The sequence below is a fragment of the Scyliorhinus torazame genome, chromosome 3, assembly GCF_047496885.1.
Source record: "Scyliorhinus torazame isolate Kashiwa2021f chromosome 3, sScyTor2.1, whole genome shotgun sequence".
Classification (NCBI taxonomy): Eukaryota; Metazoa; Chordata; class Chondrichthyes; order Carcharhiniformes; family Scyliorhinidae; genus Scyliorhinus; species Scyliorhinus torazame.
This window is the reverse complement of record NC_092709.1, coordinates 166,498,710-166,517,359: the sequence shown is the minus strand read 5'-3', so window position 1 is coordinate 166,517,359 and position 18,650 is coordinate 166,498,710.

Here is an 18,650-nt window from a genome sequence, read left to right as displayed (position 1 = left end):
AGATGTTTGGGTTGGCGGGAGGGAATTACTTTAGATACTTACAGGTGCGGGATTTTGTGCATAGGCTGGTTCCCTCCTTCCCACGCATCCCGCCAGAGGGGAGGCAGGACAGGGTAATATCGAGGGGAGAGGTAGGTGAGGGTAGAGTATCAGATATTTACAAAGAACTAATGGGAGCAGAGGATATACAGACTGAGGACCTGAAGCTTAAGTGGGAAGAGGAGCTCGGCGGGGGGGGGGGGGGGATGGAGGACGGTATTTGGGCAGAAGCTCTGAGCAGAATAAACACGACCGCAATATGCGCCAGGCTCAGTCTGATCCAGTTTAAGGTCGTGCACCGGGACCACATGACGGTGGCCCGGATGAGTAAATTCTTCGGGCTAGAGGACAAGTGTGCTGGATGTACCGGAGGGCCGGCTAACCATGTACACATGTTCTGGTCATGCCCTAAATTCCGGGGGTATTGGCAGGGATTCGTGGACATCATGTCCCGGGTTTTGAAAACTGGGGTGGTAATGAGTCCTGAGGTGGCAATCTTTGGGGTGTTGGAGGACCCGGGAGTCCAGGAGGAGAAGGAGGCCGACGTCTTGGCCTTTGCTTCCCTGGTAGCCCGACGACGAATACTGTTGGCATGGAGGGACTCGAGGCCCCCGAAGACCGAAGTATGGCTATCGGACATGGCGAGCTTTCTCGGTCTAGAGAAAGTTAAGTTCGCCTTGAGAGGTTCACTATCGGGGTTCGCCCGGAGGTGGCAGCCATTCATTGACTTATTCGCAGAGAATTAATCGTCAGCAGGGGAGGGCGGGGGGAGTGGGAGGCTGGGGTAGAGTACAGTAGGGGGTGGTTTAGACAGGCCCTTGCGAGAATGGAGTTGTGGTTTGCACTATGCGTTATTTGCTTTTCTTTTTGTACAGTACTGTACAATGTAATTGTTTTATATGCCAAAAATAGCTCAATAAAATTGTTTATTAAAAAAACTCCATAATGCTTAAAGATCAACATCTGGCTTCTCATACCACTCACATTGCAGTTGGAAAACAACCCCATCTAGCTTCCATTCAAGCTGCTCATTGAATTTCCTTGATTTTCAATGCTATTTGGTTCATGACAGCAGGCAAATGTTTAGCAGTGACCCAAATACTATAGATATACGGCAGTTCCGGAAAATCTTGGCAAGTTTGTTACATGCACACGATTTGTATGGTTTATGGATACCAGGTGGGTTGTCCAGTTGCATAGAAATATGTACATGGCAATTATGTTACAGAAAGCTTGTAAGACAAAGCAACTTTCAATTTTACATAATTAATCTCATTTCTTTTTGTTCATACTGTCCCTTCAGCATTCCATCTTTCTCCAATGTGTGTGGTACTATTGGATGCACTCCAAATTCTGAGGCATCACTTGTGATGGGAATTGGTGTCTGCTTATCAATGTTATTAACTCTGGTTAACACATTGTCAACTCACTATTGAGCTGATCGAGCTGCACTAGAAAGAATTTTTCTGTCAAAATGCCCGATGTTTTCTTTCAAAGACATGTTTTTTAATCTCCTGTCATGCTCTCTTTAATGCACACCAGCACAATGTGCTGGCATAATGTACACCATCAATAGCAGCCACTAATTTGCCAATCACCAAAGAAACAAATCGCATTGATGGTCAATGTGAAGCCAACAAACATTTGCAGAGACAATGGACAGGATTCTCCGACCCTCCCTCTGGCACCGAACATTCGGCGGGGGCAGGCATCGCGCCGGCCGGCGGGCCCCCCCGGCAATTCTCTGGCCCGCGATGGGCCGAAGTCCCGCTGCTATCATGCCAGTCCCGCCGGCATGAATCAAACCACCTAGCTTACCGGCGGGACTGGCGGCGTGGGCGGGCTCCGGGGTCCTGGAGGGGGGGGGGGAAGCGCGGGGCGATCTGGACCCGGGCGGTGGGCCGCGATCGGGGCCCACCGATCCGCGGGCGGGCCTGTGCCGTGGGGGCATTCTTTACCTTCCGCCTCGGCCACAGCCTCCGCGATGGCCGATGCGGAAGTGACACCCCCCCCCCACGCATGCGAGGGGATGACATCAGCAGCCGCTGACGCTCCCGCGCATGCGCGGACTTCCGCCGCCCGGCGCAGTCCCTTCGGCCCCGGCTGGCGTAGCTCCAAAGGCCTTTCCTGTCGGCCGGCGGCGCGCCAACCACTCCGGCGCGGGCCTAGCTCCTCAAGGTGAGGGCTTGGCCCCTAAAGGTGCGGAGAAATCCACACCTTTGGGGCAGCCTGATGCCGGAGTGGTTCCCGCCACTCCATCCCGCCGGGTAGGGGAGAATCCCGGCCAATATATTGGTTCTTATTTGTCTTCAGTGAGATTGGCATCGTGGAGGATTTCAGTATAAATCCTGGAAAGATAATTTTGTGTACTGGGCTTGTGCCTTGGAGTCCTTGTCCCTGTCCCTGCCTATTCTGCAGATAGTGTGAGTGGTTGTAATGGCTGAACCCTAAACAAGGCTTTTCCCCCTGGATGGCAATCAACCATCAGCATCCAGGTATTTCTGACGAGTCAAAGGTCTACTTGCTCTGCCTTCCATTGGACTGTGATTATGGATTGTCGCATGCTCTAGCCTGAGTACGGCTTCTCATCACACCTGCAGTCTTTTCATCCTGGTCCATTTCTTCTGGAGATCATCACCAAACAGCCATTGTGTTATCCTTACACTCAGTTTGCAAACATGTGCCACTCGATTTGAAATCAAGACTTTCTTCGGTCTTTCTTGAGCTGATTCATCGTGAAACAGGTATTGGCTAGCAGACAGTAGAATCCTGTTGAGTTTCAATATGGGTATCGGCATTTGTAGATTTAGGGAAACTAAGAAGGCCTTTGTCCAAACTGCAAACCAAGAGATTCAAGTTTTCCCAAATCAAGGGATTCGTCTTTGGGACAAACAAATTTTGATTACCTGCCTTGAGGGAGTTTTGGCATATTTCCAACAGCGTACTTCTCCTAAGAGAGCTTGTTAGAAAATAATTCACACTCCCCACATGTTTTGGTCTCTCTCCTCAGGGGTTGCAAATCTGGATGCAAAACCTATCTGTTGTTTATCACGTTGTTTTGTCAGGAACAGCCCATTGGTTTCCACGTTGTGGGGGGGGGGGTCATCTTTGACTAGAGGAGCACTAGATCTTGACTCATTGAATCATAGAGTTTACAATGCAGAAGGAGGCCATTCGGCCCATCGAGATTGCACAGGCCCTTGGAAAGAGCACTCTACTTAAGCCCATACCTCCACCTTGTTCCCGTAACCCAGCAACCCCACATAATCTTTTTGGACACTAAGGGCAATTTAGCATGGCCAATCCACCTAACCTGCACATCTTTGGACTTGTGGGAGGAAACCCGAGCACCCGGAGGAAACCCATGCAGACACGGAGAGAACATGCATACTCCGCACAGAGAGTGACCCAAGCCGGGAATCGAACCTGGGACCCTGGAGCTGTGAAGCAACTGTGCTAACCACTGTGCTATCGTGCAGTCCATCGATATGAGATAGTCAAGTTGGATCTGGAACTACTGCACCAGTAACTTTTCCCCTCAAGAGTATGATGTAATCCCACTCCTCATATTCATAATAAATGTTATGATGTTCCTGTTAAACATAGACATCATAGGAGAATGAGTCAGAATATTCCTCAGAATCAATCAAGTCTTCATGTCGTCCTTTTTAAGTGAGATGGCTTCATCTCATCTGATATGACCGATTAGCCCCACTTACACTCCTACTGATACTATCATCACTGACACTGTCCTTTACGCACGGAGCTTTAACCTTGGTTTCAGCTGCTTGCTTTGACTCTTGACTCCAGGAACATCGCTTCCAAACAGTCCATGCGAGAGTCAACCGTACCTCTCTGTCTCACAGACTGCTTGGATCTGGGAGCTTTGACTTTAGTTTTCAGTGGAGCCAGCTGTTGTGTGTGGTCTTATCCTTTTGGGAGCTGACACTTTGTGTTGAATTATCACCTCGCCCCAAGGGGTCAACGTTGCTCTGACCATGAGTCATAAAAACATAATTAAAACCCGCGAGCCCAGCTTTTTGTGTTTCTTCCATTATCCTGCCTCAAAATGGAATATCTGAAAAAAATTGACCAAATTGCAATGTTTTCCTCCAGTATTTGGTAAACCTCCCTCACATCCTTCTGCTTAGCATGATGAGGTTTTGTGACATGGCAGAATGGCAAACCAACAGGTTGTGCATGTGTGAATACGATCTCACATTCTTTCAAATGATCAACATTGTGAAATAAAGGGATTTACCGGCTGTTCACACCGGCTGGAAATTCCGGTCCCGTGCCGATGCACGGGTTTCCCGGGGGCAAGGGAAATCACGTTGACAATGACGGGACTGGTAGATCCCCCTAGCGGAACACCTCCTTCGCTGAAAAATACTTGATAGAGTGGTCGGTAAATCCCACTATTAATGTTATTATTACTAGGTGTTGCTACCAATCAGTATCAGTGTCACAACCAGTGTTGTAAAACATCTTTTTACACGTACATAAAAAGCAAGAGGGTAGCCAGGGAAAGGGTTGGCCCACTGAAGGATAGGCAAGGGAATCTATGTGTGGAGCCAGAGGAAATGGGCGAGGTACTAAATTAATACGTTGCATCAGTATTCACCAAAGAGAAGGAATTGGTGGATATTGAGTCTGGAGAAGGGTGTGTAGATAGTCTGGGTCACATTGAGATCCAAAAAGACGAGGTGTTGGGCGTCTTGAAAAATATTACGGTAGATAAGTCCCCAGGGCCTGATGGGATCTACCACAGAATACTGAAGGAGGCGTGAGACGAAATTGCTGAGGCCTTGACAGGAATCTTTGGAGCCTCACTGTCTTCAGGTGATGTCCTGGAGGACTGGAGAGTAGCCAATGTTGTTCCTTTGTTTAAGAAGGGTAGCAAGGATAATCCAGGGAACTACAGGCCGGTGAGCCTTACGTCAGTGGTAGGGAAATTACTGGAGAGAATTCTTCGAGACAGGATCTACTCCCATTTGGAAGCAAATGGACGTATTAGTGAGAGACAGCATGGTCTTGTGAAGGGGAGGTCGTGTATCACTAACTTGATAGAGTTTTTCGAAGAGGTCACAAAGATGATTGATGCAGGTAGGGCAGTGGATGTTGTCTATATGGACTTCAGTAAGGCCTTTGACAAGGTCCCTCATGGTAGACTAGTACAAAAGGTGAAGTCACACGGGATCAGGGGTGAGCTGGCAAGGTGGATACAGAACTGGCTAGGTCATAGAAGGCAGAGAGTAGCAATGGAAGGATACTTTTCTAATTGGAGGGCTGTGACCAGTGGTGTTCCACAGGGATCAGTGCTGGGACCTTTTCTGTTTGTAGTATATATAAATGATTTGGAGGAAAATGTAACTGGTCTGATTAGTAAGTTTGCAGACGACACAAAGGTTGGTGGAATTGCGGATGGCGATGAGGACTGTCAGAGGATACAGCAGGATTTAGATTGTTTGAAGACTTGGGCGGAGAGATGCAGATGGAGTTTAATCCGGACAAATGTGAGGTAACGCATTTTGGAAGTTCTAATGCAGGTAGGGAATATACAGTGAATAGTAGAACCCTCCGAGAGATCTAGGAGTACAGGTCCACAGGTCATTGAAAGGGGCAACACAGGTGGAGAAGGTAGTCAAGAAGGCATACGGCATGCTTGCCTTCATTGGCCGGGGCATTGAGTATAAGAATTGGCAAGTCATGTTGCAGCTTTTTGAACCTTAGTTAGGCCACACTTGGAGTCTAGTGTTCAATTCTGGTCGCCACACTACCAGAAGGATGTGGAGGATTTAGAGAGGGTGCAAAAGAGATTTACCAGAATGTTGCCTGGTATGGAGGGCAAACGCGGTTTGTTCTCACTGAAACGACGGAGGTTGAAGGACGACCTGATAGAGGTCTACAAAATTATGAGGGGCATAGACAGAGTGGATAGTCAGAGGCTTTTCCCCAGGATAGAGGGGTCAATTCCTAGGGGGCATAGGTTTAAGGTGTGAGGGGCAAGGTTTAGAGTAGATGTACGAGGCAGGTTTTTTACACAGAGGGTAGTGGGTGCCTGGAACTCGCTACCGGAGGAGGTGGTGGAAGCAGGGACGATAGTGACATTTAAGGGGCATCTTGACAAATACATGAATAGGATGGGAATAGAGGGATACGGACCCAGGAAGTGTAGAAGATTGTAGTTTAGTCAGGCAGCATGGTCAGCACGGGCTTGGAGGGCCGAAGGGCCTGTTCCTGCTCTGTACTTTTCTTTGTTCTTTGTTTGTTCTTTGTATCTTGAGCCTTTCTGCCCATGTCATTGGTGGCAGTGTTGGATTGCTGTGTTGCTATGGAAGAATCTGGGCAAGCAGACTGCTATTAAAAGAGGATATAAACTATTAGTAATGTTTGTTGGTCTGCTTTATTAATCCCATTTCCTTGTTTGCAGCATAAATAATTCACTCATTTTTCTTGCCCTTAATATGAGTGGTTGGAAAATCTTTCCCTAGTGGTTGCACTGAGATTGGGACTTGGTCCATGCTCAACTATTCAATGTTGTTCTGGCTACCTTCCCACCTTTCATCCTCCATATATTTGAGCTAATCTGAAACTGTGCTGCCCGTATCCTAACTCTCACCACACCTTATTCACCCATCACACCTGTGCTTGGTGACCGACATTGTGCCTTCTCATCCTTATGTTCAATACCTGCATAGCCTCAGTTCTCCCTATATCTGTAACATCACCCAGCCCTATTACCTTAGAGAACTTTGCTTTCCTCCACCTCTGACCTCTTGTGCATTCTCCAATTTCTTCAACGTACCATTGGTGGCTATGCTTTCAGTTGACTAGGCCTTGCGCTCTCAGTTATCTTTCTCAAATCTCTTAGCCTCTCCATTTCTCTCTCTGCTTTCGCAATGCACTTCTTCAAACTTGTCTATTAAAACAAGCATTTTGCTGTTTGTCATGATATGTTCTATTTGAGCTGAGTGTCTATCTTTGCCTGATTACGCTTTGAAACACCTTGGAGCATTATGCTATTCTATATAGGTTGCTATCACAAAAGCAATAGGGAGAACAATGATATTTCTGTTTGTGTTTTCGCATCCTGTTAGAAGACTAAGTCAGGAAAGCAATCGCATATAAAGAGTTGGAGACAACAGAGATAATCCTGGGTTTTAGAGAAGATGGAACTCTTTCTGGGGAATTCATTTTCCCTCATCATAGCCATGGAAACATAGGTCAAGATCAGTGTTGCCAATTATTTATTAGTTTGGCTTTGCACTGGCATTCATTCAGATGAAAGTATTAAAATGTTCCGATCCCTGATAACTTTGTTATTTTCTATGTTTGCTCTATTCTTCCCCCTTCCGCCTAATCACAGCAATATTCACATTAGTTTTAGGTGTTGTACTTGGTGATCCTTAACATTCCAGTAATAATGAGCTCAATGATGTGGAGAGCATTTGCACAAAGCTATATTTTAATATCTATATGACTGTTGTATCCAAAAGTTCCACATTTTACACCACTGAACAGAATTAGCTTTGAAATGACACTGTGGATAAGGCATATGAATGTTCAATATATTCTTTGAAAACATCATTCTGCTACATCAAATATTGAGTGTATTTTGGTTGGGGTTTGCTTGGGGTTGGTCCTGTTTACCTTTCAGGGTAAATTTCACAACATCAATATCTTTGTTAAAAATAATTTTTATTAGGGTTTTCTCAAAATATCAACAACAGAATGGAAAAGAAACGCAATAAAATTAAATACAGAACAAATTAAAACAACCCCCGTGCCCCCCTCCCCCCCCCCCCATACATAAATAATAAATTAACACCCCGAGTTTAACACAAAGCAAACATAGCAAATATATACACCCCCTCAGATCCCCCAGGGTAAATAAACAAAAATAAAAGTGAACCCCCCCCCCCCACTGGGTTGCTGCTGCTGACCATTGTCTATCGTTCTGCCAGGAAGTCCAAGAACGGTTGCCACCGCCTAAAGAACCCTTGTACCGATCCCCTTAAGGCGAATTTCACCCTCTCCAACTTAATAAACCCCGCCATATCGTTGATCCAGGATTCCACGCTTGGGGGCCTCGCATCCCTCCACTGAAGAAGAATCCTTCACCGGGCTACCAGGGACACAAAGGCCAGAATACCGGCCTCTTTCGCCTCCTGCACTCCCGGCTCCCCTGCAACCCCAAATATTGCGAGCCCCTAGCCCAGTTTGACCCTGGAACCTACCACCCTCGGCACCATCCTTGCTACACCCTTCCAAAATTCCTCCAGCGCTGGGCATGCCCAGAACATATGGGTGTGATTTGCTGGGCTCCCTGAGCACCGAACACACCTGTCCCCCCCCCCCCCCCCCAAAAAGAACCGGCTCATCCTTGTCCCGGTCATGTGTGCCCTGTGCAGTACCTTAAACTGTATGAGGCTGAGCCTCGCCCACAAAGAGGAGGAGTTCACCCTCCCTAGGGCATCTGCCCACCTCCCCTCTTCGATCTCCTCTCCCAACTCCACCTCCTACTTACCTTTCAACTCCGCCACCGAGGCCTCCTCCTCCTCCTCCTGCATCAGCTGGTAAGTTTCCGACATCTTCCCCACTCCCACCCACCCCCCCGAGCGCACCCTATCCTGTACTGTGCGTGGCAGCAGCCGCAGGAATTCCACCAATTGCCGCCTGGCAAACGCCTTTACCTGTAAATATCTGAAGGCGATCCCTGGGGGGAGCCCATACTTCTCCTCCAGTTCACCCAGGCTCACGAACTTCCCGTCCACAAACAGGTCCCCCAACCTTCTTATCCCTGCCCTGTGCCACCCCGAAAACCCTCCATCTATTTTCCCTGGGACAAACCGGTGGTTCCCCCATATTGGGGCCCACACCGAGGCCCCAACTTCCCCCCCCCTGTGCCGCCTCCACTGCCCCCAGATTTTGAGGGTAGCCGCCACCTCCGGGCTCGTGGTATACCTCATTGGAGGGAACGGCAGCGGCGCTGTTGCCAGCGCCTCCAGACTCGTACCTTCACAAGGCGCTGTCTCCAGCCTCTTCCATGCAGCCCCCTCCCCCTCCATCACCCACTTACGCACCATCACCGCATTGGCGGCCCAGTAGTACCCACAGAGGTTGGGCAGCGCCAGCCCCCCCCCATCCCTACTCCGCTCCAGGAACACCCTTCTCACCCTCGGAGTCCCTCGCACCCACACAAACCCCGTTATGCTCCTGTTGACCCGCCCAAAGAAGGCCCTCGGGATAAAAATGGGGAGGCACAGGAACAGGAACAAAAACCTTGGGAGCGCCATCATCTTAACTGACTGCACCCTACCCGCCAGGGACAGCGGCAACGCGTCCCACCTCTTGAACTCCTCCTCCATTTGTTCCACGAGCCTCGTGAAATTCAGTCTATGCAGGGCCCCCAAGCTCCTGGCCACCTGAACCCCCAAGTACCTGAAGCTCCGCCCTTGTTAGTGGGAGCTCGCCAATCCCCCTCTCCTGGTCCCCTGGGTGAACCACGAACAGCTCGCTCTTCCCCATGTTGAGCTTGTACCCTGAGAAATCCCCGAACTCCCTGAGGATCCTCATTACCTCCGGCATTCCCCCCACCGGGTCCGCCACATACAGCAGCAAGTCGTCCGCATAGAGCAACACTCTATGCTCCTCCCCGCCCCGCACCAACCCCCTCCAGTTCCTCAACTCCCTCAGTGCCATAGCCAGGGGTTCAATCGCCAGTGCGAAGAGCAGGAGGGACAGGGGACACCCCTGCCTCGTCCCTCGATGCAACCGAAAGTACTCTGACCTCCTCGTGTTCGTGGCCACACTCGCCATCGGGACCTCGTACAACAACTTAACCCACCTAACAAACCCCTCCCCAAATCCGAACCTCTTCAGCACCTCCCACAAGTGCCCCCACTCTACCCTATCGAAGGCCTTCTCAGCGTCCATCGCCACCATTATCTGCGCACCCCCCTCCCTCGCCGGCATCATAATCACGTTCAGGAGCCTCTGCAAATTCGCGTTCAACTGCCTCCACTTCACGAATCCCGTCTGGTCTTCGTGGATGACCTGCGGCACAGAATCCTCAATCCTCGTGGCTAAGACCTTCGCCAGCACCTTGGCATCTACATTTAACAGCGAAATCGGCCTGTAAGACCCACACTGCAGGGGATTCTTGTCCCGCTTCAGGATCAAGGAGATCAGTGCCCGGGACATCGTCGGGGGCATAGCCCCCCCCCCCCTCCCTTGCCTCATTGAAGGTCCTAACTAGCAACGGGCCCAGCAGGTCCACATATTTCTTGTAGAATTCGACTGGGAAACCGTCCGGCCCCGGTGCCTTCCCCGCCTGCATGCTCCCTATCCCTTTGGCCAGTTCCTCCAGCCCAATCGGGGCCCCCAATCCTGCTACCAGTCCCTCCTCCACCTTCGGAAACCTCACTTGGTCCAGAAAGCGGCCCATCCCTCTCTCCTCCCGTGGGGGCTCAGAACGATACAATTCCTCATAAAAGTCCCTGAAGACCCCATTGATGTCAACCCCACTCCGCACCACACTCCCTCCCCTGTCCTTAACTCCCCCAATCTCCCTAGCTGCGTCCTGCTTCCGAAGCTGATGCGCCAGCATCTGGCTTGCCTTTTCCCCATACTCATAAATCACCCCCTGGGCCTTCCTCCACTGCACCTCCGCCTTCCTGGTGGTCAACAGGTCAAATTAGGACTGGAGGCTACGCCTCTTCCTCAGCAGTCCCTCCTCCGGCACGTCCACATACCTCCTGTCTACCCTCACCATCTCCCCCACCAGCCTCTCCCTCTGCTCTCTCCTCTCCTTGTGGGGCCTAATGGAAATCAGCTCTCCCCTAACCACCGCCTTCAGCGCCTCCCATACGATCCTCACACGGACCTCCCCGTTATCGTTGGCCTCCAGGTATCTCTCTCTGATTCCTCGGACCCGCTCACTCACCTCCTCGTCCGCCAACAACCCCACCTCCAAGTGCCACAACGGGCACTGGCCCCTCTCCTCCCCCAGCTCTAGGTCTACCCAATGCGGGGCGTGATCCGAAATGGCTATCACTAAGTACTCGGTATCCTCTACTCTCGCTATCAGCGCCCGACTCATAATAAAGAAGTTGATCCGAGAGTAAGCCTTATGGACATGCGAGAAGAATGAAAATTCCCTAGCCACCGGCCTTGCAAATCTCCAAGGGTCCAACCCTCCCATCTGGTCCATGAACCCCCTCAGCACCTTAGCCGCCGCCGGCTTCCTACCCGTCCTAGACCTGGAACGATCCAGTGCCGGATCCAACACCGTGTTAAAGTCCCCCCCCCCCCCCCCCCCCCCATTATCAGGCCCCCCACTTCCAAGTCCGGGATCCGACCCAACATGCGCCACATAAAACCCGCATCATCCCAGTTCGGGGCATACACATTGACCAGTACCACCCTCTCTCCCTGCAGCTTACCACTTACCATTATGCACCTGCCGCCATTGTCTGTCACAATGCTCGACGCCTCGAACGACACCCTCTTTCCCACCAAGATCACCACCCCCCGATTTTTGGCATCCAACCCTGAGTGAAACACCTGACCTACCCACCCCTTCCTCAATCTTACCTGGTCTGCCACCTTCAGGTGTGTCTCCTGAAGCATGACCACATCCGCCTTCAGCCCCTTCAGGTGCGCGAACACCCGCGCCCGCTTGATCGGCCCGTTCAGTCCCCTTACATTCCAGGTTATCAGCCGGATCGGGGGGCCACCCGTCCCCCTCCCCCGCCGACTAACCATAACCCCTCCTCGGCCAGCCACGCACCCGCACCCCACACCCGGCCCGTCCCCACGGCGGCAGACCCCCGTCCCAACCCCCTCTACATGGTCCAGCTCCCCCTTGACCATAGCAGCAGCAACCCGGTCCCCCCCCCGGCTAGGACCCATCCTAGCTGCTTTACTCCCCCCATTGCACTCCCGCAAGTCAGCTGACTCCTGCTGACCCCGGCTACTCCCGCCTCTCCTTCGACTCCTCCCATTGTGCGACATATCCTCCTCCTCCATTACCCATCCAAAGGCTCTCCACCTCCCCCTTCCATCCCAAGCGCGGGAAACAACCCTCGCTTCCCCGCCCCGGCCCCGCCTCCTCCAGCCTTCAGTGTGGGAAAAAGCCCGCATTTTCCATCTACCTGGCTCCGCTACCCCTGTCGCCGTTCCTTTTATAGGCCCAGTCCCCTCACCCCCACGGGGCCCCATCCTCCCTACCGGCCACCCGCCCCTACTCCATTTACTTACCCCCCTCCAAGAGCCCTCCCGACAGACCCAACCAAAACAGTGCCCAACCCACCCTAACCACCCTCATCGAACCAGACAGAAATAAGGGCAAAGAACCCCTCCCTCAAAGTATAACACCCCAACAACAATCCCCGACGACCCATCCTGACCCTCAGTTTGTGTCCAGTTTCCCGGCCTGAACAAAGGCCCACGCCTCCTCCGGAGACTCAAAATAATGGTGCCGGTCCTTGTAGGTGACCCACAGTCGCGCCGGCTGCAGCATGCCAAACTTCACCCCCTTCCTGTGCAGCACCGCCTTCGCTCGATTGCACCCGGCCCTCCTCTTCGCCACCTCCGCACTCCAGTCCTGATATATCCGAACCTCCGCGTTCTCCCACCTGCTGCTCCTCTCCTTCTTGGCCCACCCGATCAGCAAACCGATGAAACCGCACCAGCACGCCCGCGGTGGCTCGTTAGCCTTGGGCCTCCTCACCAGCACCCTATGGGCCCCTTCCAGCTCCAGGGGCCCCTGGAAGGACCCCGTTCCCATCAGCGAGTTTAGCATGGTGACCACATAGGCCCCCACGTCCGACCCCTTCAGCCCCTCCGGAAGGCCCAGAATCCGCAAATTCTTCCGCCTCGACCGATTCTCCATCTCCTCGAACCGTTCCTACCATTTCTTGTGGAGCGCCTCATGCACCTCCACCTTTATCGCAAGGCCTAAGATCTCGTCCTCGTTGTCGGAGACCTTTTGTCGGACCTTGCGGATCGCCACCCCTTGGGCCGTCTGGGTCTCCAGCAGCTTGTCTATAGAAGCCTTCATTGGCTCCAGCAGGTCCGCTTTAATATCCCTGAAACAACGCTGGATAACCTCCTGCTGCACCTGCGCCCACTGCATCCACGCTGCCTGGTCACCGCCCGCCGTCATTTTGCTCTTCTTCCCTCGCACCTTCTTTGGGTTCACCACCACTTTTTTAGTCGCCCCGCTTCTGGTCCAAGCCATACACTGTCGGGGAACTATTGCAATCTCCTTCCCACACCGGGAAACGTCGAAAGAGTGCCGTTGGGGGCCCTGAAAAGAGCCCAAAAGTCCATTTTTAGCGGGAGCTGCCGAATGTGCGACTTGGCTCCGCATAGCCGCAACCGGAAGTCCACAACATCAATATCAACACTAAAACAAATGCCATGTATGAAAGTTATGGTGTGGAGATGTGGCATTAGACTGGGATGGGCACAGTAGTAAGTTTTACAACACCAGGTTAAAGCCCAACATTGTTTATTTGGAATCACTAGCTTTCGGAGCGCAGCTTCTTCATCAGGTGAGTAAAGAGGTGGGTTCCAGAAACACATATATAGACAAAGTCAATGATGCAAGATGATACTTTGAATGTGAGTCTTTGCAGGTAATTAAGTCTTTACAGGTCCAGGCGGTGCGACTGGAGAGAGGGATAATCAGAGGTTAAAGAGATGTGAATTGTCTCAGGCCAGGACAGTTGGTAGAATTTTGTCAGCCCAGGCCAGATGGTGGGGAATGAATGTAGTGAGACATGAATCCAAGGTCCCAGTTGAGGCCGTACTCATGCATATGGAATTTGGCTATCAGTTTCTTCTCGGCGATTCTGCATTGTCGTGCATCCTGAAGGCTGCCTTGGAGAAGGCTTACCCGAAGATCAGAGGCTGAATGCCCTTGATTCATGAAGCAGATACTCAGTGACCATGGGTGTGGGACAAGTGCTAAGGCAGGCTAGTTAGATAGCCCGCCTAGGTTCACTGGGATTTTGTCCAAGTTGTAATAAAAGCTGTTCATTTCTCTAGCCTTCTGCCCCCCCATGCATGCCCTTTACCCTCTCCATAGCCTCCAATGCCAATTCATACTCTCCACACCCCCATGGCCTCTCATATCCTTAATCCCAACTCACCCAGTATCTACCATGGATAGATCTCAACAACTATGAGGAGCTGAAAAAAGAAAAAGTTCTAAAAATCTAAGAATTGTCATCTTCACATTCAAAAATGATAAAACGACCATTCATTAAGTTTACTCAAACCTTTTAAATCTCAAGTGGTTAATTTCTCATAAAAACAAATGTCCATTCATATCCCACATCAAAAGCAGCTAATTCATTAATACTCTTTAAGCTGCCAAACAAACTGTGTACTCAGAAACCCCTGCTGAGATAATTGTAGGTTTTGAAACTCAGCCAAACTTGCATAATAACAATCCAAATGTTGAGGGAAATGTCAACAAATATTTCAACAAAAGATGCTACACCAGCTGAACTGTCAATTAAAAAAAAAATAATTTAGAATACACAATTATTTTTTTCCAATTAAGGGGCAATTTAGTGTGGCCAATTCACCTAATCTGCACATCTTTGGGTTGTGGGGTGAAACCCATGCAGACACGGGGAGAATGTGCAAGCTCCACACGGATAATGACCAGGGGCCAGGATCGAACCCGGGTCCTCAGTGTCGTAGGCAGTAGTGCTAACCACTGTGCCACCTTAGCTGAACTGTCAATTAAACCAATCCAGCATAGCTTTCAGGTTTCTTTTACAGTTTAATGAGAAGGACATTTTAAAAAGCTTTAGATTACAGCAGTTAATCAGATCTTATCCACCCTCTAAGATTATTCATGTCTACTCCGAGAAGTTGTGACTCCCATGCTGCCGGTTAAGGTCCTGCAACCGCCAAATGAGGTCTGTTTGAACTCAGCACAGAGATCAAATGTCTCTGCTGAGTTCTGGTTTCCAAGCCCATTCTCTTCGCCCTTCCAGCAAAATTGGGATCTGTTGGACATGAGGGCAGGATGTCTGCATCCATGTCCCACCCTTCATTTTTAAGTATCGGCAGACTCTTCCCAACTAAGTGAAATTTTGGCCCTGGGACTCCTGTTTTTAAACAAATGCTTTGTTTAAAAACTCCGCAACTTATAAATTGAAGTCCTGAGTTTATTGTAATGCACTAAAATCATATTTATTTCTAAGTTTTGTGTAAATCATGTAAGGGTATGTTTTGCACATATTAGTTCATTTTGTAATGAAATTTAGAATGGGGCAACTTTCTTTCCCTTGCCCTTCAGCTCAAACTGTTTTTGAACTTCAAATTTCTGGAAATGTCAGCTGATAACGGGAGGTTAATGGTGCATTCCAGTAAACAACAGATCCAACAGTCTACATCCTTAACTAATGAGATTTAAGAATAGAGAAAAGAGGAATGACGGAGAAGGAATTAGGCTGAATTATGGTCAAAATATACAGAGAGAAAGAAAAAGAGACTGAAAGGAATAGTAAGATTTTTTTTAACCTTGTTTTGAAGTGATATTTTGCTATTTAAAGTCCTCAAGGATCAATTTGCTGCTGGAAAAATGAGACTCCGTAGGTTCAGTTGTTTGCTTTAGGGCTGAAATGGTTGAACAACATTTCAGGATCCTAAACCTTGTCAGCAAAAGGGTCCTTAAGCAGTTAAGTGCTAACACTAACTTTCTGCAGTTCATTTAATTGACAATTAATGTGCAAATACAGCAATTTCTTGAAACACACAGGGAGGTTGACAGCTAGATCTGGTTTTCACAAGGTCAATGGCAAATTGTTGAGCAATTTGTGGTGAATCGCAATTCTTGACATATCCTACACTACCACAAATGTCTGCGATATTTAATCACTAATAATAGCATGTGCTTTTAACACAATTCATTTTCCCAGAAAATTCTGGGCATATATACCCATTAAGATTGTTTTTTTAAAAAAATGAGAAATAGTTCACTCAGCTCCAGAGTCAAAGAATTAAAAATGTGGAGGCTGTATAACTTTGATGATGCATAGGTGACTACTGAAGCAACCAGGCAGAAGATGGAATATCTGACACTGTATAAAATTTTCATTGATGGATGACAGGTATTTATGATTATGTTGTAAAATGTTGGTTTAGGGGATTTCAATCTTCCATGGTAACCATGGTGATGCGGCTTAATTACCTTTGTCAGAAATTTCATCATATAAAAGGATATTCGCAGTTTGAGTGGAAAGAACTGTGAGATGGAATGGATTCTGAGGTGGTTGGAAAGGAGTTAGGAGCCTGGCTGTATATCAGGTTATTCTGCCTTTTCATCCCTGGGAAATTGATTCTAATCCAGACGAAACTGATGGTCTGAGAGTCTTTTTCATCAGAAACCTACATGAGATTAGTTTGGTGCAATGGCACATAATTGATCCAATTGATTTGTAGTATTGCACTGACAATTCCACTCAAAAAAGTCTTAAGAATAGTTTATGTGAATGTTAAAATGCAAAGGTTCATTTTTCTGAGTATTGTGTTACTCGGCAACTGCTAGATCTAATTCTGGGCTGCTTGATGGTGAAACTGGCTCCTAAATTGGAAGCGTGTTTGATTTTGCAGCAATTAAACTTCTCCTGTTCAATGAGCACCACCCACATGGAAATCATATTTAAGAAAGCAAAAGAAATTACTCTGAGACTTTGGCAGCACTGAACGATATGCGTCTGCAGTAGTTTGATTCTGTCAAGTGTAAAGTTTGCCGTTTATCTGATTGAAATTGAGTCAGTCTCTTTTTTCTTATGAAATAGGCAATTGAAATCGGATGAAGAGAATGTTCTGTTGCTTTTACTGAGATCGGCCCAAATTATATTGTTTCACTCGTCATTTTATAATGCAGGCAAGCAGCAGTATTATTACCTTTCATAGCTGGCAGCCAAAGACCTCATCGTTCAGTGTGAATTAAGTCATTTAATGTTTAAAGAATGAGGTGACAATTATTCACATAACAAGAAATCCTGAAATGATCAACAACCGTGGATTTTTTTTTTTGGAGAGGCTGAAAATCCTACTTTTCCTCCCGGCTGTGCATGTTCTGTGATCCACAATCATATGTGATCTTTTTGCAGGATCAAGAAATACCAGGCTTGTGCCCTCCTCCGTGGCAGGTATGATGGAGGGGTCATTTAATTGGACAGGAGGCTGGTGCCTGGGGACCCACCATGTTCCCATATCTGTCCCGTTTACGTCGTAATGGAAAAACTTTGTGGAAAAACTTTTTCCTTTTCATGAATGTTAAGAAACCCGAACTTACCTAATTCTCTGCTTACTCTAGTTTATGACTGTTACATTTTTTATGCAACTGCACTTTCAAAAATTACATGTTGGGGGGAAGCTGTCAAGTTCTTTTCATACAAAGTTGGGTTCATTTCACTTTTGAAAATACATTCTGTTAATTTTTTTACCCCTTCCATTAAGAATTGTAATTATTTTTGTAGTCATCAGCCTCTTGTGATGTAATTACCTGAATCATCCTTTATCGATATCAGATATATCAGCCTGAATGTTTGCTCCTGAATTGGGAAAATTCCCGACTCCGCAAACCAGACTCCGTAAAGAGTGGCAGGATGGTCTAGTTAATAATAATCTTTATTGTCCCAAGTAGGTTTACATTAACACAGCAATGAAGACACTGTGAAAATCCCCTAGTCACCACATTCCGGTGCCTGTTTGGGTACACCGAGGGAGAATTCAGAATGTCCAATTCACCTAACAAGCACGTCTTTCAGGAGTTGTGGGAGGAAACCAGAGCACCCGGAGGATACCCACCCAGCCACGGGGAGAATGTGGAGACTCCACACCGACAGTGACCCAAGCAGGAATCGAACCGAAGCCCCTGGCGCTGTGAAGCAACAGTGTAAACCACTGTGCTACCATGCTGCCCAAGTCTGATGGAGGGTTATGTTACAGGAGCTGGGCCCCTCACCCTGGGAAACAGTTTGGAGGTAGCCAGGGGGGCAGTGAATCAAGTGCTTCTGTTATGATCCTTGGCCAGATCCTCAAGTTATTGGTATGATCCAGTTTGGGATCAATAATGTTTTGTTCGAAGTAGACAAAGTTTGAAATTCAAGACACGTGTGAATAGAATAAAGCCACAAGGGTGGTGACCCAGTGGTTCGTCTCAGCTGTAAAAAAAACAAAAAGCAGTCCACCAGCCCACACCCGTCACTACTCTCACCCCCCACCCCCACACACTCCCATGCTCCATCTAAGACAATCCATGCCACTTCATGCCTCCTACCCAACTCCATGGCCCCTCTACCCACTTCCATGGCATTTTATAGCCTTTGTGCAAGCTCAGTGGCAAGCCATGCCCCCCACTCACCAGCCTTCTCTCTTACACCATCCATGCCAACACACCCAATATCCACCATGGGCAAACTCATGGTGAGATGAAATAAAATAAAGTTTGATGTGCTTATTGCGGACTTACACTCTTTCACTGGTGGGAAGCCTCTGAATCACCCACCACGGCGTTACCTCACTCTGGTGCCATATCTAAATACAGCCATGCACATAGTTCACAATGCTTA